General features: G+C 42.9%; 1 protein-coding gene across 1 annotated transcript in view; it reads left to right on the top strand.

Annotated features, from left to right (window-relative positions):
• The first annotated feature begins 3844 nt into the window (after positions 1–3844).
• Positions 3845–22504, top strand: part of SYTL5 (synaptotagmin like 5) — a 193729-nt gene continuing 175069 nt past the window's right edge. Inside the window, exon 1 of the mRNA XM_066599955.1 lies at positions 3845–3915. The gene's annotated coding sequence lies outside the window, so the exon portion shown is untranslated. The remainder of the gene's footprint in view (positions 3916–22504) is intronic.

Below are 22504 nucleotides of genomic sequence, written 5' to 3'. Positions count from 1 at the left end.
ACACAGATTCTATATGGTAAGATCAGGTCTTACCTTTTACTGTAAAGTTTCATCAATCTGTGGTTTCAGGTAGCTCCTTGTCCCATCTAGGTCCGGGGGTTCGGGGTACAGATGATCCTCTTTTCTTTTGCTTTGAGACCCACCTTGGGCACTAGGTAATGTTAGGGAAATTCAATGTTTCCTTCATATGCTGTCGGGTTCCAAATTGAAATAGCTTGTATGACCAGCCGAAAGAAAGCAGTGACACAGACAGGTCTATGTGCAAAGCAATCTACCTTTATTACATATATCACAACTTATATAGTAACATGACGCAGGGCGGGCTTTATGCCTGATGAACTTGTTTTTACATAAGCATACATTGTTGGTTAGAGATGTTCTCTTACATTGAACAATAACTTGTGTTTACGCATTCAAATGTTAAATTCTGTTGTTAGTTCCAGCTAAACAGGATATGCGATTAGTAACTTTTGCTGAGCTGTACTGCTAGTAGTATGCCCAGAAAATCCTGTTTAGCTGTGTCAAGAAGTGGTAGACAAGACAAAATCATATTCAGGCCTGAAGCCTTTACAGCCTTATCTCAAGAAGCCATCAAAGCCCTTGTCATGGTTTGGAAAATGGGGGTACGCTACAGAGGATGATAACAGCTTATCAGATGTCTAAACAACAATTTCACAGCTCCTAGCAACACAGAACCAGTGAAATCACAAATCAGGGTTCGTAAGTAGACGACTGAGTGTGTAACAAAAATAAGCCCTTTAGACGGAAATTACTCACCCAAGCCTTGGCAAGCGGAATGATGGACGCACAATGGGGGAGGGGAGAACAGAACTCACCATTTGCTGCAGTATTTCCCCATTGTTGACGGCTGGCAAACCACACGCCCAGCGGTTGGATTCGTATTTCCAAAGATCACTCATCAATTTTTCCAAGTCGGGTGCCAGATGTTATGGGAATAAATCATATTCCAGAAGATTTCACTGATGTGCTCCAAATTGGTTATAATGAGAAGCTTCACGCATGATAATGTATTTGAACTGATTGGTGTTATCCATCAGTCCCCAATACCCTTCTGATTTATTCAAAGGAATATAATACAGATATAGTTGAACATGAAGCACCAATTACATGCACGCCCCCCAACATCATAACAACTCATGATTGGCCTAGTATGTAATGATGCTAATGATTAAGATATGTTTACGCCCCAGGTGTATGTTGCTATGTGAACACGTAATTCCTATATATCCAAGTAGCATAGACTTTATTAATATTCTAATCTGGACCAAAGAAATGCATTAATAGATAAGAAGTTCCCCCCTTGTGAGCTATTGCTGGTAACCATACATTGGAGGTGTGCATGTTGTAGATAGCGATGAAGAATGCAACACACACATCAGCGTACAATATTGAACCAGTTAACCATTTATTACTACAACATTACATAATTAGTTTTTTTCCCTGTATGTTTTTAGCCCTTCTTAGCTGCCTTCTTGTTTTAGTAATTTAAATGCTTTCTTTTTTTGCGCTTATTGCCCTCCTTATGGTCTTGTCAAGCCACTTCTCCCATTTGTCACCTGTACTCTTGTTTTTGAGGACATTGTCCCATTTAATGTTCCCAAGAGTAATTCTGAGCTGATCGAATTTTGCTTTACTAAAGTTCATTTTTTTGTTGCTCTCTGATAAGGCTTCCTATTGAATAACAACTGGAAATGAACTATATTGTGGTCACTATTTCCGAAGTGCCCCCTGACCTGCATGTTCAGCGTCTGGGACTCAGTGAAATTTAACTACACTGTTTATTTAACTTACATATTTCTCGCTATGCACACGGCACTACTGCGTAAAATATAATTCAATACTTTCACATCAGCGTCAAGTCTTGCTTGTGCTGCTGGCTACTCTCTTTTTATTATGACATAATAAGCATTGTCATTGTGAAATCATCTCACATCATTATGATGGCATTAACTTCGTCATCATTATGGCATCTTTATGTTTATTATGACTTCACTATCATCTTTTTTATGAGGTGATTATTATCAATATAACATTATGAGTTTCATTGTAATATCATCACCATCACTTAAACATCATAAGTATCATCATTATAAAATTATCAGACATTAATTAGATGTCATAATCTTAACTATGGGTTTTATGTAATCATCAGATGTCATGAAATCATACATCTACATTACATCTATACTGTCTTCATTATAACATTACGACATCATGATCTTCATTTTAATTCAACTGCTATCACTATATCAGCGTCATCATGAAATCATCAGACGTAGAGGACACCCATAAAGCCTCCAAGTATATATTTTTTCTGATTAGCTAGTAAAGGTATCACTCCTATTATACTTTTTTTTTAAACTTTTTTTAAATACATTTTTTATTTAAGTTTTTAACATTTTTTCCACAGAAACAGGTTGCTCTAAGGGGATAGTGCAATCAACAACACTTCAAAACAAAGAATGCCGGTCATGGTACGCTCTACTCCCAGAGCCAATGGAAGGCACACTTCTCTTGGCAGACCTCCATAGTCCATGATTTAAATATGCAATCTTAAAGCTATCATTGGGTTCTAGATCTCAGGGAATGGGGCATGTTTACAAAAATATTGAGGCTAACATCGGTCGGCATAAAAAAGCATTTAACACCTAAACCAGAAATATAAATATAATACTGTCTCATAAATTGACAGCATTTATAGAACAAGACTATGTTTAGAGAGAGAAAAGAAAGGGAGGGGGGGGGGGGGGAAACGGAGCTGGGGTTAGGAGGGTCGAGGCAAGCCGAACATCCGTCTACCACAGCCAACACACCAGGGCGTCTATGTTCTTGTTTCACCTGTTTTCTTATTCCTCCCATCTGACTCCCTATGTGAATCCTAGCATTTCTCAATATTCTTGTGTGCGTTGGAAGTCAATCCAGGGAGCTTAGGTATGGTACCAGGGATCATATTTATCGTACAGTGAGGCTGTGAGTTCCCCCATCCACTGAATTTCCTCCACTTTGCGGATCCAGGGGGCCAAGGAGGGCAGTGAGGAGAACTTCCAGAGGTCGAAATAACCAGATGTTTAAGGAGAGATTTACGATATAAGTGGGCAGGGAGATCCGAGTGATGGAGAAGGAATAGGGGTGGAGACAGGAATTTGCAAGTGCAAGATCCTACTCGCAACAGAATGCACTGCCTTCCAAAACCCATGTATAAAGGGGCAGTCCCAAAAATTGTGCATGAGAGTAGCTATCTCTGCTCCACATCGCCAGCAAGTCAGGGATGAGGAAGGGTAAAATTTGTGCAGTCTAGAGGGCATCATGTACCACTGAGACAGAAGTTAGAAGCCTGCTTCCTGATATCTGCTAGTGATTGAGGATCTATGTACAAACTCAAAGATTCTGTCCACCCGGGCCAGGGAAAACCACCGACACACCAAGCTCCTGCTTACATTTGATCAAGTACGGGGAGTTTAAAGACACGTGGCTGCGAGATCAAGAGAGAGTAGATTGCTGGCAGGGAGTGATGAATGGGGTTTGACCCCAAACAGGCCTTTTCAAATGTTGTGAGTGGTCTGCAGCTTCCTATAATACTTTTGTCTTACTCTTACAGAAGCATTTAGTATCATATAGATTTTTCCGGATAACACGGTATTGCACTATTTTTGCGGAACATTACAACGTGAAGTTTAGCAAAAAGTTATCCACCAGATGGCAGTGACGTACAGTAGAGTATTGTATTGCTGAGAATGCAAATCACCATGACGTCTTCAGCTATGGCAGATCACGTGGTATTGTTCCCCTTAGCTGCTTGCAGCAGTAGCAAAATCAGCTGGAGGATGAGGGATGCGCATGGAGACAAAGTGACGGGGGACATATCTTCTCCCTGAGTAACCCGTACTCTCCACAGTAAGTATAATATGCTGTAGTTTACAACTCCATGTATTTTAGCTGTGTGATCCTCTAATAATATGCTGCTCTAATTTATGGACTTCTTTATGCTACGGCTTTCACTTAGGATTTCTGACCCCTGTATATCAAGTGTACATAATGCAAAGGAAAAATCAGCATTTACCGCTTGCAAAGCAAAAGCGCTATACTGTCTTCCGAGGACAACACAGGCATCATAGATATATGTGACAAATTGTGAATATAATAGAAGGGTAGTTGATTCAGTTTAATTGGCAGAACAATGTCACACTGTGATGTAATCAGCTGATAGTGGTCAGTATAATGTCTAATATGTATTCGCCTTTGTTGTTGTACATCATTTTACTGTCAATTTTGCTATGTTAAAGTTTTGTTTTCAGTAGCGATTAGTGACACCTCCAGTATTCTCAGTGGTTTGGAAAGTCTTCTGTGTATCGGCAGATTGACCGTTCTGGTAATGTACGATTACAGAGTTCGTTTACTAGTATAAGGGTTTGTTCACATTAGTGTCTGTGCTTCCGGAACCTCCATTGTTAATTTCTGGAAGAAAACAGGACGAAATAGCGCTTAAAGCAAAACACTGGACTGCTGGAAATTGAATGGACCCACATATGGGTTCTGTTCGGCAACGTCATAAGACGGAACCATTCAGCCAGTGGGTGCTGTTTTCCTGCTCCCCAAATGGAGTAGGAAAACAGAATCCCCTATGAATGAGCTCTAATATATAATTGGACATTAATGTACGTATTGTCACTCAGTGCTGCAAAATATCTATCATTTAGACAGAGTATTATACTATGTATCACCTGCTTTCAGTACATGCGTGAGCTGTGATTTCTATGTGTATATTTTCTAAGTCCGACCAGAAGTGATGCAATACTTATCTTAAAGGGATTTTTCGGGACTAAACTATTGATTTCCTATCCTCACAATAAGTCATCAATAGTTGATCTTAAGGTTCTGCTGCTCAGGATCAACGTCAATCAGTTAATTGAAGTGACAGCAGAGCTTGGGTCATGCCAGGCACAGCAGTGTAGATTGTATAGCAGCTCTGTCTGGTATAGCAGCTGAATCCCATTCACTTGAATGGAACTGAACTGCTCTAAAGCTATGTGACCAATGAAATATGACATCACATGCCTAAGAAGGGACCGTAGTGCTCGTGTGAGCACCATGGCCTTTTCAGACAGCTGATTGGTGGGGATCCAGAGTGGTGGTCTGATCAACTATTGATCACCTATCCTAAGGATACCTCATCAGCAGTTTAGTCCTTTAGGGAGGACCTGTCTACTACCTTGAAACATCTGTTTTAATGAATAATTGTATTCACCATTATATAGCAATTCTAGAGCATCTTTTCCTAGAACTATACACTGGGCTATCATTCTGTTATTCCATCTAGTAATTTATGAATGAATTGACAATGGAGAGTTGACCAGTTGGGGTCTCCCTACATAGTGTCACTGTTCAATCAGTGCAGTCAATGTCAAATTATGAGGAGACACATCACTTTGAATAGTAATGCTCAGTTAGTAATTTATTTATACATTTCTAAGAGGAATAGCAGAAGCATGACGTAGAGTTCTCAGAAAAGATGTTCAAGAATTATTTCATGGGCAATGTATTTACAGCCGTGTCCACCCTTACTTTGGCTTGAACTTAATTAAAGAGCATCTGTCACCATATTTTCACAGCTCTCAGCACAAAGATGTGACAGGTACGGAGATTACAGTGATGTCTGCTGTGTGTATCTGTACAGTAGTTTTGGATAAATGTGCATTTTATTGGTAGCAGCCACACAGAGAGGACTGCAGGAAGTAATCCTCGATATTTAGGGCTCCTGCACACTTGCATTTTTCTTGCATGTTTTTTTCACGCGATATTGCTGCGTTTTTTTCACGTGATTGGCAATGGGACTTTCTAATGTTAAAAACGCATCACAAGTTGGTGCTTTGCAATTTTTGTACAATGCGTTTTTAACATTAGAAAGCCCCATTGACAATCGCCTTAAAAAAAACGCAGCGATATCGCGTTAAAAAAACGCGCAAGAAAAACGCAAGTGTGCAGGAGCCCTTATGAGCTGCAACTAACTATGCCCACCCTGGCCTCCAGTCATTGATTCACTGTTCTCTGCCTATTACTGTGCATAAAGAGACAGCTATCAATCAGTGACCAGGGAGGTGGGCATGGCTTTGTGTAGCTCATAAAAATCAAGGACTGGTCTTTTGTGTCTGGCTACTACTAATGTATTAAACAATAAAAGAAGAGTTTTTTTTTTTACAAAGCCTTTTCTTTTTACATTTTAGTCCCACTAAAGAATTTAGTTATATGATCACCTGATTGATCATTGTAATACATTGCAATACTTCTGTATTGTAGTGTATTATGCTTCTCAGCATAACACTGACAGGTATCTTATATACAAATGTCTTTATTAGAGGTCTTTATTAGGCCCCCTGCTACCTTAATAACCCATCAGCAGCCTGTGATTGCATCACTGGGTAGTGAGGTTTCAGGGGTGTGAGAGGGAGCCCAGCATCTAGATGGCTGGGCCAAATAAATTAAGCTATAAGTATTGTGAGACGGTGACCGGCAAGGTGCTGGAGGGCAGGTATGCTTCACCTAGGATGCTCTCCTATGCTGCTTTGGGGAGTGCTTGGGCAGATACGTGCCACCGAGCAGCCTGGGCTCGGTGGAGGAAGCCGGCAGTATAGTGTTAGTAGCATTAAACTACTAACACGCTGTAGCAAGTAAGTGGCTCCAAGCCACATAATCCGGGCTGGCTTTTCCTGGAGTGACCAAAGCGAAGGGTGGGATGGTCACTCCCACGTACCAGGTGAGGCTGGTACCAGGCCTTATAAAGCCTGGGCCTACAGGGCCTAGGGGAGAGCTGAGACCTCTGCATGTCTGAGAGTCCTGGCTGGCTGTGTGCAGGAGCCATTTTGGTTACCAGTGTGTAGACAGGGACGCTCCATGTATAGTAAGTGCTCAGATGAGCAGGATTTACTTTATGTTTGCCTGATGTTAAGGCCTGTATTTTGCTTTGTTTGCTTGGAAATAAACTCAGGCAAAGCCTGGACTAAAGACTTTATCGCAAGTGTCACTGTCTCTGACTGCTTATGCCCAGGTTGCTACCGAACCTAAATGCTAATCCCTCACAGTATTGATAAAGAAAATCACTCTAATTCTTATGTAAATGATTACATCAATGTCAAAAAAACAACATAAAGGCTTTGAACTTTTAGTTTTTAAAGAAGCACTCCGGTAAAAAATACATATTTCCATCCCTGCACCCCTCACCTTTTACACTCTGGAGGTCTCCTATGTATACTACACACTCGTCTATGCAGTGCAACCTCCTGTCTGATACTTATCAGGCACTATCTTGCGTTCTCTTTCACTATTCTAGGCTAGCAATATCACATGAACAGCTACAGCCTGTACCATCTCTTCCTGCTGGGAGGACAGTGAAAATATCATCAACCTTCACATTCACCTAAATAAGCTAAAGATCATAAGTATACATTCATGGAGGATGAACTATCATCTCCTTCATTGTGCTTGTGTTACAGGAGTCTCTTATCATCAAAAGTAATGGGATAGGAGTTACTGTGCCCCCTCAGTGAACAGTGTGCGTGGTACAATGCATGTAATTTAATCACACAGGAAATTCTGGAGATTGAGATTTGGTGACCCCTCAGTGAACAGTGTGCGTGGTACAATGCATGTAATTTAATCACACAGGAAATTCTGGAGATTGAGATTTGGTGACCCCTTGAGAGAATAGTATGGTAAGTAATTCTCAGACGGTCATCATGAGATCACATGACCCAACTGAAGGGAGTTAAAGGGGTTGTCCCGCGCCGAAACGGGTTTTTTTTTTTTTCAACAGCCCCCCCGTTCGGCGCGAGACAAACCCGATGCAGGGACCTAGAAAAAAATCCGCACAGCACTTACCTGAATCCCCGCGCTCCGGTGACTTCTTACTTACCTGCTGAAGATGGCCGCCGGGATCTTCTCCCTCGGTGCCCAGCCACAGGGACTCCCCTTTCCTGCTCCCTGAATGGAGCAAGAAAGCAGAATCCCCGACGCAGGTGTGAAACCATCCTAAGACTAGTTGACTTAAATATACAGGGGAGTGGTTACAAAAAAAAATGTCATCGGAGTGGCTTTTTAAATTTCTGACTTTAAGGACTTATTCACACAAGCGTGTTTGTGCACATCCCTGCGCACGCAAAATCTGTTTGCGCTAAACATAGAAAATAAAACATGTTGATTTCAATGGGTTTGTTCTCATTAGCGCTTTTGTACACGTGCAAAAGAGCAGGACCTGCTCTATCTTTCTGTGTTTTACGCAGCCAAAGTCCCACAGAAGTCTACGGGAGGTGTGTAAATATGAGGGGAAGGATGTGACACTGCGCAAAACGCAGGAAAAAGAAGACAGCTGGCCCTTATTAGGCTTTAATAGCCATTCTATTCCACGGAAAGGGAGTGTCACACTCGCTTGTGAACTGGCCCTGTGTGTGCAAAAGTTACAGTACAATGCGCAGACGAACACAAACCCCTTATTATAGTCCTCTTCAAACCTCATTCATGTGCAAATAAACTACGGCAAATGTATTTGCGCAAACGGTCGTGTGAAGCCATCTTAACACTAATTGGGGACAATCATTTAATGAGTAGTCTAATTCTGCACACTGACACATACTTTACATTTTTAGCTCAAGTTTTTATATCGCTTCATTTCATCTGATTACTACTGTAAAATTAAAGAATCCACAGGAACATCATTGCTAGGACTAATCTAAGATCAGTGTAGAGAGAAGTTTTATATGGAGCTGCAGCTGAATTCAGTATTAAATGCCATCAATGAAAATAATTAGCAGACCATCCTTAATATTACACAATTCGCTGTAAACAACCATCTGTACAAAATATTTTCCAGCTTGTGTGATGCATTTTCCATTGGATATGCAATGTAAGCGTTGTTACCATAGACACACACACTGTGCCTCAGAATGTGCGCACGGCAATTTATCGCCTAAATTATTTCTCCATCTATACTAATCATACAAATGGATATAAAGAGAAGGGTGTTAGTTAGTATTAAACAAACTGGGCTTCCAGAAATAAACAATATTAATCAAAAAATCGTCCAGTATTCACCATGTGCTATGTTAACAGCATGGTAGGCTTGTGGTGGCCTATATTCTGCCTAGTTGCTTTAGTAGTCAGCCGTTTCATATGAAGTACAATTGCAATCAAAATGATTCAACCCCATTGCAAATCAGTTTAAGGCTGGCTCCACACAGACGGGTCGGATTCAGCATGCGGGAGCCCGCAGGGGAATCTGGCCATGGCGGCTCACCGTCAGTCATGCACAGTACAGATTTTTTTTTCGAATCTGTGTTTTTCCTGCGTCATCGCTAGACAATGTCAATTGCGGATGGGCTACAGGTCAGACCGCTTCCATTGACGTCAATGGAAGCCGTCTGTGCGGACACCCCACAAAAATAGAACACGCTGAAATCTTTCCTCAGCTCGTGAAAATCGCAATTCGTTCCCGCAAGTGTGTAGAAAAAAAATTTGATTTTGCATAGCATGTTCTGTACGGTATTTGCTGCGGATCCTCGGAGCAGACGCCAACTGCGGATTCCGTTCATGTGTAGCCGGTCTCAGGCTGCTTTCACATCTGCTCTGGGGATTCTACTTTCCTGCTCCATTCAGGGAGCAGGAAAAGGGAATATCTACGGCCAAACTATTCCATCTCTGGATGGAACCGACCAGGGCCAGGTGGACCTCATTGACTATAATTGGTTCCTCCATCTTTCCGTCCAACTGGCCGATATTAGGAAGTAAAAAAAGCGCAGCATGCAGCTCTTTTTCTTCCAGTAATTTCAGCCGCATCTGTGATGGAACCTCCAGCTGGAGGACCCGATGCAGATGTGAAACTACACTTATTTGCCAACTGTACAAACTTTCAGCTGTTTGCTGAACAAAAAAACCCAAAACAATTAAACAAGAACAACTGAACATTTGAAATAGCTCAACACAGCAAATATAACAAGTGGCTTCTTCAAATTCAACATAAAATGGCACATTTAATGACTACAGAAGTCTCGGTCTCAACCCCTGAATAGAATCCTTCCTAAAAGCAGCCTTGGAATTATTCAACCCTTTCATGAGAAGTGTCTTTGGCACTTAGTAGAGCTCCATCTTGCTGTTATGATGTGCAGCAAACATGATGAATAGCCAGAGACCAGTTTCTGACAGCGCTCCTGAGAACAAACCATAAAATGTAACCTTTGTTTTTCACATTAAAAATAAAAATAACATATATCTAAGCTCAGTGTCATTCATTCCTGCCGCACTGTCAGCGATAAGAGATATGTTTGGGGTAGAATATTTAGTGCTTTTTAATTGAATGAGGCTACAGTTTTCACAAAATTAAACACATGACACTGATGCTGACAGCGTGGCAGGAATAAATAACACTTAAACTTAGATATATATTATTTTTATTGTGAAAAATAAAAGTTTTATTTTATCCTGTTTTCTCAGTGAATTAAATGAAGCTAAAAAGGAAGCCTAATATTATTCGTTTCCGTGCTGCATCTGCCACCTTGAAATCCCACCAAGGATTTTCTATGGGGTTCAAGTTAGGCAAATGGGAGGGCCACTCCAGAATCTTCCAGGACTTCTGAAACCAAGCCTTGGTGGACCTTGAGGTATGTTTGGGATCAGTATCCTGTTGGAAGGTGCAATGATGCCCCAGTTGAAGCTTCATCAAGGGAAAGCATGACATTTTTTCCTAGGATTTCCTACTACTGGATTGAGTCCATGGTATCCTCCACATGCTACAAGTTTCCATTGTCGGAGGAAGCAAAGCAGCCCCAGAGCATCACTGAGCTACTGCTATGCTTCACTGTAGGCAGGGTGCTCTTTTCGGCATATGCTTCATTCTTCCTCCTCCAGACATACCGCTGATCCATAGAAATGAAGAATTCCAGTTTTGTTACATCCCTCCACAAATCAGAATCGCAAAACTTCTGTGGCTTTCTTATATGGTTCTGAGCATACTGGAGCAGACTTTAATTGTGCTTTTGGTTCAGTAGAGGTCTATGTCTTGGAATTCTAGCATGAAGACCTTCAGCGTTTAGTATGTTCATTACTATGCAAATGGAAACCTAAATAGGCTTGCTGCCACCAAATCCTGTTGCAGATCTTTTGCAGTCACTTGAGGGCTTTTGACCACGAGTCTCGTCAGGAATCTGGTGGCAGCTACCGGTAGTAATAGCTTCTTTTTTTTGCCACATCCCAGTAGTGCAGCCAGTGTTCTGTTAATGTTGAAGCTGTGAGTTATGAACTATGTTTCCAACTGTATCTCTAGGAACATTCAATGCTTTTGCTATCTTTTTTATCCTTTACCTTGTTTGTGCAAGACAATGATCTCTTAACTGTTTGGATCACTCCAAATAGTAATGTTTTCGTTACTATTTTTAAAAAGAACATTATCCAGTAATGAACAAAGGCCAGGCCAGGCCAGGGCCAAATTACATTTCCAGGAGGGGATAGGGAAGGGTAAGAATGGTAGGGTGGGTGGGGTATTTCCTCTCTCCCAGGGCTGCCGCCCCGAGGGGCAAAGGTACCAAGAAATTATATTTAGGTTAGTAGGCTCAACCCCGCTGTAGGAAAGGTGTAATTTATCCATGGAGTCCATATGCTAAGAAATTTATCACCTTTATCTTCTGTTATCGAGGTTAGCTTTTCATTTATCAGATACCAATTTTTTCGGTTTTTAACTTCAGAAAAGTCCAGAGAAGCTTTACGCCAGGAATGGGAAATAGTTTGTTTTACAGCTAAGAAAAGAAAAGAGATCAACTTCCTGGAATTTGGGGGTATATTCTCTATCTTTTTATTCAGCAGAGCCTCCCATGGATTTTGGTGCAGATTGTGATACATTACTGAGTGAATTAGGAAGTATGTCCTAATCCAAAGTCTTTTTACTCTAGGGCAGGACCACCATATGTGGAGCATGTCTCCAGGGGAAGAACAACCTTGGAAACATTCTTTAGACTAGCCAGGGACTGCATGTGCAGTTCGGGTTGAGACCAAATACCAACGTAGAAGTATTTAAATGCTGTTTCCAACATTAGTATGTTATGGACCCCTTGATTGGTAGATCTCCAAATCTGAGACCACTCCTCCTCACTCAGATCATCCCCCAAGTCCCGCTCCCATCTAGTTATATATGATAATTGTGTGCGGTAGGTGGTATGAACAAGGTTTGAGCATATTTGGGAGATGAGACCTTTTGCCTATGGATGTTTAAAGCAGAAGGATTCAAAGGATTCGGGTGCCGGCAGGGGGCGGGGAGCGGCGGGGGAGAGCGGGGAGGAACAGAGGCGAGATCTCTCTCTCTCCCTCTCTCCCCCAGCCACCCCCCTGCTCACCGTCGCAACTCACCTGTCACCCGCGCCGGCAGCCGAATCTTTAGAGACGAACGGGCAGGTACTCGAATAAGGCACTACTCGCTTGAGTAGTTTGCCTTATCGAGTATGCTCGCTCATCTCTAGTTATAAAGTTAAAGAGTTGTCACATCGCAGCAAATTATCTCCTTTCCATGGGAAAAAACTTTCTGATTGATTGGGGTCCGGCCGCTTGGTTCACCACCAATACTGGAAATGCAGACACGGTGCATCCTGAAGTGTGGGCAGTGGAGGATGTCCAATGTGTGTCTCTGCTCCATTGCAGTGGGACTGCCGGAGATAGCTAACTGCTTGACCTCTGCTATCTCCAGTGGTCCCACTGAAGTGTAAAAAGAGGAGACATCGATGTGCATCCTCCATTGCCCACACTTCAGAATGCATTCTCAGGATCAGTGGGGGTCCTAGCAGCATAACATTATTCAAACAAATAAGAGTTCATCCGTGAACGCAGTCTCAAACTATGTCAAACCAGCTACAAACCAGGTACACTCTATGTATAACGTACAACTGATTTGTGTATCTACAAATCACTTTTTAGCTGCATTAGATTTATTCTTTACCTCATTTCACTTCTTCTTTGCCTTCACCATCCTTTTCTCAACCAGACATGGCCATGATTCCTGTAAACCTCTAAAAGCAGATTATTGCATTATGTAACAACCAAAATGTACTCTTGTAAATATATTCTGCACTGAAACCTGAAAGCATCTTAATAATATCTCAAGTATCTTGCGATGTCATATTTGTTAAAGTTTGATTGTGCTTGGTAACAGAGTGTCTAGACTGAGGGGTCTGAAGAGCTTTAATTAGTATGCAACAGTGTCATAGTTGCAAAACCCTTGTGGTTTGACTCCTTAAAGTATAAAACAGAGATCAGTAGCTTTGTCGATATTTGATATATTAAGAGTATGTTTTATGTGATATTGGTAAGAATATAGAACTATAGTAAGAAAAAAGCCTATTTGAGACCCTATTTTCTGGTTTGAGACCAGTTCCTGCAACTGTGTCTCCGTAGGATAGTAGGCATTTGTATCAGTTATGACCAGAGAATGTTCCATGTACCTATCATCACGACTTCCAATTATTGCAGCATACAGTACATTACTGTAGGTCTGTGGGTGCTAGATGCCTTTACTTTCTACTGAAGCAATCTATTACACCACCAATGTAAGATGAAATGTGTATTGATTTTCATGTATCAGACCTGGACAGGCTATCTGATAAATCTTTAGCTGTAAAGTAAATGGTACATTCCATAAAAGAGAGAAACCAGAAATAAGATTTTCTAGAATTTGTGGTAGTGACAGTACTTACTAAGATACAACTTAGGCAACAGATTTATCATTGATTCATATTTGTCCCTGAATTAGTAAAGCTTACAATTTTCATATGGCAAATATAGTGAGCGGTCAAATTCCCATAGACAGCAATCCAGAGTTTAGTGACTGGAGATACCGCCCTCGGAACAGTGTGTCGTATCAGTCACTTGAGATACCGCTTTCTATACTTGCATCGTATCTGCCACCTTCTCTCAGATGTGGGGTATGTCTCTGTCTCTAACTGTCCAGTTTTCCAGCTTTTCTTTAGAGCTTCCTTTTTTTCTTTTATAATCTTCTTTCTTTCTCTTTCCTTATTCTAATCTTCTCTCGTTCTTAACTACACCTTTCCTTCTCACTGCACTATTTCTTAGTTACTCAGCCTAATACTCTAGCTTCTCTCTACACTCTTTACCTGCTAAAGAAACTGCTCTTCTTCTCAATAACAGCTGTAGACTTACTGACTTTGCTAGAACTTGCGTAGAGTTATATATAGGCTCTAGGTCCTCCCCTGAGCATAGAGCTCTGTGGCTAGACAGGTGCCTAGTCTGTCCTCTAACTGGGAGTTGTTGGTCCTCCAATCACCAAATCCGTTCTAGCTCCTGCATAATTAAAGTGACATACACATATTTAAATAAACTATATACATTATTAACGTAAACTTAAATATTTAAAATAACCATGTACACTCTCTATGTAGCGACAAGTCTGGGTCACTACACAAATACGCATGATTGGGGCCATCAAGTGTTGCCATACACATTAAAACGATACATTGACCAAATATGAGGGTGCATGGCTTAATTATCCGACCCCCTCACTATTAATGGTGTTTTTTGGGACTGAAATATTGATGAGCTATCTTCTGGCTAGGTCATGAATATCCAATCCAGCTCCTCCAGCGATCAACTGTTTGAAGAGGCTGTGGTGTTTATGTGAGTGGCTTGGCCCCTTCAATGTATACCAGGCACAACAATGTACATTTTGTGATGGCGGTGCCTGGTATTACAGTTCAATCTCATTCATTTCATGGACCTTTACATAGAACTGAGCTGCACATAGACCATGTGACCACTGGATGTGACATCACAGGCAAGAGGATGCATCACTCACTCGAATTTCTACTGATCAAACAATCATGACCTACCCTGAGGATAGGTCATCATTATTTTAGTCCCAGATTAACATTGACCATATGGTCTTGAAATGTAAATCAAGCTTGTTTGTAATATATCTTCAGTACTGTTTGAATGAGTAGACATATTACTGTTTGTTTTTACTAAAAAAAATGTCATATTATCACCTATTAAAGGGAACATATCACCAGTTTGGTGCTAGTGAAAACAATGGCATCTAGGGTAAAAAAAATGAGAGTGTGTGCCATAGCTCATACTGCAATCATGCCTTGTAAGATATAGGCTTAATCTTTGCTGTGCTCTTTATAAATGAACTCTGCATGGTCTAAGGGGCAAGCCTGGACTATCTCTACTGCCCACAGTGTCCTCCAATCCCCAGCCAGTCTATGTATGATGTCCAAATCTCTCAAATGCACCATGCAGCCATGGACATACGCATAAGAGTGAATCAGCCGAGAATAGGCTGAGATGATCTGCACATGTGCCGGCCTGTAGTTGCATGAGATTTGGATAAGTCTGTGGATATGAATCATACAGAGACAGGCCAGGGATTGGAGGGCACTGCGGGCAGCAGAGGCCATCCTGGCCATCCCTGGACCACTCTTGGTTCATTTATATAGAGTGCAGGAAGGATTAAATCTAAATTTTACTAGGTATGACTGCAGTATGGGCTGTAATAAACAAAGCTTTGGCACTCTCTCTAATTTATTTTTCCTTAGATAATATTGCTTTCACCAGCTCCAAGCTGGTGACTGGTTCCCTTTAAGTTAAATTTTGATGGAACTTCCATGGTTATGTACAGTAGTAACAGTGATCCCATTACTAATAGTGACCGTCATAGTGGTGTCTGTAGTAATAGTGTCCCCTATATTCGTCCAGGTAGTAATAGTAACCCCCATAGTAGTCCCAGTAGTAATAGAGACTCAATTATTGGCCTATGGCTGGGCAACATCCATACAGGCATTCCACTCACCCAACTTGCAGATCTGGTCTGATGGTCTATCTGTGCGGCATACAGGATGGCGCACACAGGCGTCAGGGAAGGAGGGGGAGGTCAGCGGTGACAGACTCTACACTGCCACCTCTGAACCAGAGCTGCAGATGGGGTGAATAGAATGCCCGTTAGGTTTGCTGCACAGGTGGCAGGCCACATAACATGAGGTGTCGGGCCAGATTTGGCCTGCCTACATTGTATTTGATGTGCGGTGTAAAGGGAATTTGTCAGCAGTTTTGACAACACCAAACTGCTCATAAGACTGAATAGGTCCTGAGGAATCAAGTTTAATCATACCTATATTGCTGATAATACTGGAAGGATAACAGAAAAAACTGTTTTAATCACTCACATATCTTATGGTAATTAGTTTTCGGGTGTCTGATAGGCGTTCCTGAACCACGGAATTGCCCTGGCTTCTTGATTCTATGCCATCCAGAACCCCTTTCTTCTGACCTTGATTAACAGCTCTTTAGGTTCCTCTGTTGGTTCGCAATTGGTATGATGCAGCAGATGGAGAGGATTTTACTACTGATCTACTTTGAAACCCACTAGCAGATATGTGGCAGATTTTTCTATCAGGTATGAACCCAGTCTTGGTAGTTTCCTGTCGTCCAAAGTGCCGAGAGATTCTCTTTAAATCTGATTGACTGAAAATGAATAGACAATGATGTTCCTTTGAAACCAATGGTACTCTATTACAGCCTTTATGTAAGAGACTTCCAGTGAAAGGGATAGCGTTCTATCATGGATACTGTGTCTGGAGAGTCCAAAAGTAATTTTCGATGTCCACCACTGTTATTTTCTGATAAACATAGTAAGAGCCTTTTTGAAGTTTGGCTAAATAAGGCCGGCAAGGGAGTATGAAGCATATTCTTTAACATATAAGTACAGTTAGTCATAATAAACTGGGCATCCCTCATAATTGTGTTCCAGCCCCCATGTTGAATCAACTTGGATTGTTTTAATAGCAGATGGGGATCACTGTTTAGAGATGATAGAAAAAAAACTGAATGAACAGATGCCTATACTTGGATAGCAGGGAGCAGGCTTCAGTTGCATACAAATAACAGATTATTCTTGGAAACAATGTAATCACAGTATAATATTGAAGCAAATGGTCCAGGATCAAAGGTGACAATACATATTAGATATATATCAGCCAAACCCACCAGATTCAGCCAACTATCAAATGCGTATGGCAGAGGTGTAACTTGAAGCTCCTGGGCCCCAATGCAAAATCTGTATGAGGGCCCCCAACTGTAATGCTTTGTTCATAGTACTGGGCTCCTTATATGTAGAAGAGAGGCCTTATGGGTCCCTAAGGCTCCTTTGCCTGGATGCAACTGCATCTTCTGCATCCCCTATAGTTACGCCCCTGGCGTATGGGGTTCTCCCAGCTTTCCCTGATGGCAAATCCTAGGTGAGATAAGGATCATGCAGTTGGATTTCAACAGCTCAATCCTTTTTTCTCAGGGAGATAAATTGGCTTTTCCCCCTCACTGCCTGTAGAATATATGTATGCTTAGCTGATCCGAGTATGCATGTGTATGGAGGGGTGTAAAAAAATGGTTCTGCAGACAGCTGTGTAATCTGTATGGCCACCCTAAGATTTATTTGTATAATAGTTTTCCATAGTTGATGATAACTTTGTGACATAGAATTACTGAATGTGCAACTGAGTACTTTACATTCTGTGCTGTATGTAATTTAGTATTACTTAAAGGGATATTCAAATTACACCTGTCCACATGATAAAGGATAACTTACTGTAGTGGGAATATCACTTTAAGATAAATGTGTGACAATACTTTTCTTATCAACTTGTTTAAGATAAAATATACTGCTTCACATCTGCGTTGGATCCTCCTTCCACCACAGATCCGCCTTAACATACCGGAAGAACAAGTGTTGCATGCAGTGCTTTTTCTTCTGTCTAAAAGCCAGGCAGTTAGGTGGAAACTGAACGAGCCCCATTATAGTCCGCTGTTCGGTTCCATCCTGATATGAAGCCTTTTGACCACAGGGATTCCCCTTTCCGGCTCCCCAAACGGAGCAGGAAAGCAGAAACCCGGGACGCAGGTGTGAAGTCACCCTAAGATCTCTGCAGTTTTTAAAATTCCAAGCATAACTATATTGAGTATATGATACATGCCAAAAAAGATGGAGAAGAATTCTACTGATCCTCCTCGATCTCTGCTGCATTTGACACTGTTGACCACAAACTCCTCCTCAGTATGCTTTGCTCCATTGGGCTAAAGGACACTGCTCTCTCCTGGTTCTCCTGTCTGAACGCTCCTTCAGTGTCTGCTTTGCTGGCTCTACCTTCCTTCCTTTTTCTTTTGCTGTTGGGGTCCCCCAGGGCTCGGTCCTCGGCCCCCTCCTCTTCTACATACACACAGCCCCCATTGGACGGACCATCAGGAGTTTTGGCTTTTAGTACCATCTCTATGCTGATGATACCCAGCTTTACACTTACTGTCCGTCAAATACAGAATACAATTTAAACTCACTACCCTCATCCACAAAGCTCTCCACAGCACCACGCTGCCCTACATTGCTTCCCTCATCTAAATCCAACACCCAGCCCGGGCCCTCCGCTCTGCTAACGAAATCAGACTAAGTGCCCCTTCAATTCAAACCTCATTCCCACCTCCAAGACTTCTCCAGAGGAGCACCAGTCCTCTGGAACACGCTGCCAAAGAATATCGGGGCCATCACTAACACACTAAACTTCAGGAGTGCTCTAAAAACACACCTCTTCAGGGAGGCATACCATATCCCCTAAACCAGGGGTGTCAAACTCATTTTCACCGAGGGCCACATCAGGCTTATGGTGACCTTCAAAGGGACGATTGTAAGACCTCCTGCAGACGGCCGGGTCGGATCCCGCTGTGAGAATCTCGCAGTGGGACCCGAACCAAGCCCCTGCAGGAACCAGCGCGGCACTCACCTGTTCCCACGGCTCTGGCTCTGTGATGTGCCGGCTGCCCCGGACAGAAATAGAGCATGCCGCGATTTGTTTTCCGTGCAAGATTTCACACGGACAAATCACAGCCGTCTGCATAGGATTGCGTTTTCTCACGCAATCCTATGGCAGCTTCCACGGGCGAAAATTCTGCGGGAAACCCCGCCGCGGAATTTCCGCCCATGTGCAGGGGGCCTAAGACAGTACAGTAAGGGCCTGTTCACACAAGCGTATTTGTGTATATTATATGCAGTGAATAGAAGCCATTGATTTCAATGAGTTCATTCACATGATGTATATTTTCACACAGCATGACATATTTTGTTGCGTACTGCGCACCCCAATAGGCCATTGGAGTGAATGGGCCGTGCAAATACATGGTGAATGCGCAGGAAATCTATGTATTCACTGCATATTTGCGCACCATTTCAATGGGCCCACCTACATTCCTTTTTACGTACGCAAATATACAGGCATAAGTGATTTTTGATTGCGCAAATACGCAGCGTATTTGTGCGCACGAAATACAATTACACCCATGTGAATGAGCCCTAATAGTGACCCTGATAGTAGCCCCAGTAAAGATAACGACCCCCACAGTGGCCAAATTAGTAATATTAACCCCCATAGCAACGTTACAATTATAAGCCCACCCCCCAGTAATAAGCCCCCACCTCAGTAATAATAATAAGCAGCCCCCCCAGTAATAAGCAGCCTCCCCCCAGTAATAAGCAGCCCCCACCCCCAGTAATAAGCAGCCTCCTCCCCCAGTAATAAGCAGCCTCCTCCCCCAGTAATAAGCAGCCCCCCCAGTAATAAGCAGCCCCCCCAGTAATAAGCAGCCCCCCTCAATAATACCCCCTCCCCAGTAATAAGCAGCCCCCCCATAATAAACAGCCCCCCACCCAATAATACCGCCTCCCCAGTAATAAGCAGCCCCTCCCCCCCAGTAATAAGCAGCCCCCACCCCTCAGTAATAAACAGCCCCCCCCAGTAATAAGCAGCCACCCCCTCAGTAATAAGCAGCCCCCCCAGTAATAAGCAACCACCCCCTCAGTAATAAGCAGCCCCCCTCAGTAATAAGCAGCACCCCCCAGTAATAAGCAGCCCCCCAGTAATAAGCAGCCCCGCCCCCCAGTAATAAGCAGCCCCACCCCCAGTAATTAGCAGCCCCCCCAGTAATAAGCAGCACCCCTCCAACCCATATACTTACCTCTTCCTTCCTGTCAGCATCGCTCCCTCTCTGCTTGCCCTGAGCCCGGATGCACACTGACGTCAGTGTGTAGCCCGGAACGCTTCCTTCCCGAGTCCTCTCCTGCGGAACTGATGAGCAGGGGACTTAGGGGAGGAGGATCCTGACGTGTGCGCTGGGATCAGTGGTAACAGCGCGATTACCAGCGGGGAGCTGCGGCATCCCCGCTGGTAATGCGCTGCAGTGGTGAGCAGCATCGGCACGCCGCGGGCCACATAACACAAGGCAGCGGGCTGGATTCGGCCCGCGGGCCTTGTGTTTGACACATGTGCCCTAAACCAAACCCCTCTTTACTCTGCCTGATAACATGCTCCCTGTCCTACCGACTGCAGTTCCTGCTAGCCGTAATCAACTGGCATCTGCAGTCATACCGATTCTGCCACTATACGGCCTGACCATTGTCTGTGTGTATAGCATCCCTCACTCTCAACCTCGCCATACTGTGCACATCTCCAGCCCTTTTACCTTCTGTATCACCCCACTATTTGTAGTATGTAAGCTTGTTGGAGCAGGACCCTCACCCCTATTGTTTCCATCAATTAATTACTTCATGTAACCATGGTCCTGTTTTATTTCCCCTGTCTTGTAAGCGCTGCGGAATATGTTGGCGGTATATAAAAAAGATTATTATTATTATTGACTGTATGTTACAAAACTGATATACAGAAGTGGCAAATTTGGCACAAGCCCTATTTGCATAAAAAAGGGATTTCTTTTTTTGCAATTTGAGTTTCTCTTCTTACTTTTTAAAAGTGATGAAAAAAGTGAACAGGGTTTAATGGGAGGGGAAGGTCCTCTCATGTCGGACAGATTTAGTTTTTAAAACTCTCTTACAATATTATATTTTCATTTTTTAGATTTTCTTTAAAAATATTCCTTGTGAGTTGACTCATTTGCTTCTCATATATAAAATTGTTCTTTTATTTATTTTACTCATTTACATAGTGCTTACATATTCCACACTCTACATTACATGATATGGATTTCTGTCCCCATTGAGGCTCACAGTATAAGCTCACCTATTAGTATGTTTTTGGGGTGTGGTAGGAAACCGGAATAGATGGAAGAAACTCACACAAACACATGCATACGGCAGAAGGCCAGGCCAGATTCCGACTGCGACATTCTGGCAGTGGGATGCGACCCTATGCCCCTGCAGTAACCTCAAAATCGATTCTGTCTGCATTGGCTTGCATAAACCAATGCCAACCTATGGCAGCGTTTAATTGCGGAATTTCCGCCTGTGTGCATTCAGTCTAACAAAAAGAAACTAGCCGACTAGTGTGCACTTATCCTTACAGGCTTAGGAACAGTGTAACAAATAGTTAAGTACAGATAGGTTACCTCAGAGCAGACACTAAAATATCACATACCATATATACAAGGTGCAAATACTATTACCATTTATGACCGAGTATAACAAAGTCGTCTCTACTGTGACCCCCTCCCCCCCAACCTCCCGCTACCTGAATAACCACAAACACCATCTCTTGGATTAAATTTGGCCACAGCAGCCATATTTATTAACAAACATAACATTAATACATTTTAACATTTTTACCCCCGTGGAAAAAACCTGAGGAGAGATCCTTGGAACCCTGGAAAACTAATGTCGCCTCACCAAGCACGGGAAATAGTTGTACCTATCACCCATCGCATCCTTACCGACTCGGGCAACACTATTTCACTAGCCACTCCTCCCTCCGCAGGTCGACAGACTTGGGAAGCCCACCACTCACCACCTAGCCTCTAGTCGCGGACCTCCCGACCCCGAGGCCGGTTAGCCATAACCTGGCTAACCACTCCTACCGTCTTTGCAGAGCACTGCCCTGCAAAGCCAAGAGCCGACAGCCCACGTACTAACCAATCAAAGGGGAAGGTAGCTATCCAGCCCCTGCCTTCCCCCCACTATCCTTCTAGGCTGACTCCAAAGAATCCTTCCCACTGCCATGACGAATCTCCCTAACAACACCTCCCACCATCTCTTTTATTAGGGCAGGTGAGTGGGACTCTTCTTAGCTCCGCTGTCGCTTCCTGCTTCTTCTTTCTCCACGCTGCTGGAACTGACTCCTTCTCCTTTGCGCTGTTTTGCTTCTTCCCATCCCCCTTTCACTCGCCCCCCTTCTCCTCCCAGCATTCTTTTATTATTTATCGATGTGCGCACCGTTTTCTGCTGCCTGAACTGCTCATCATAGCGCAGCCAGGTCTGCCCCCATATACCCGATAGGCCTCGCCTATAGAGTTCAGATAACAGAAAAGCCCGGAACAATTGTCCAGCACTTTTTTCCCCAATCATGCTCACCAGTATGGCAAATGCTTGGAGCCAATTTGTGAACGTGTGCGGAATGAGATGCCACCTCCGCTTTTCCTCATCCTCCTTTTTGTACTCGATTCTCTTCCCCTTGTCCAAATT

Source organism: Eleutherodactylus coqui, chromosome 4 (genome assembly GCF_035609145.1).
Source record: "Eleutherodactylus coqui strain aEleCoq1 chromosome 4, aEleCoq1.hap1, whole genome shotgun sequence".
NCBI classification, from domain to species: Eukaryota; Metazoa; Chordata; class Amphibia; order Anura; family Eleutherodactylidae; genus Eleutherodactylus; species Eleutherodactylus coqui.
The sequence above is the reverse complement of the archived record's forward strand: the minus strand, read 5'-3'. Positions and strand labels throughout refer to the sequence as shown.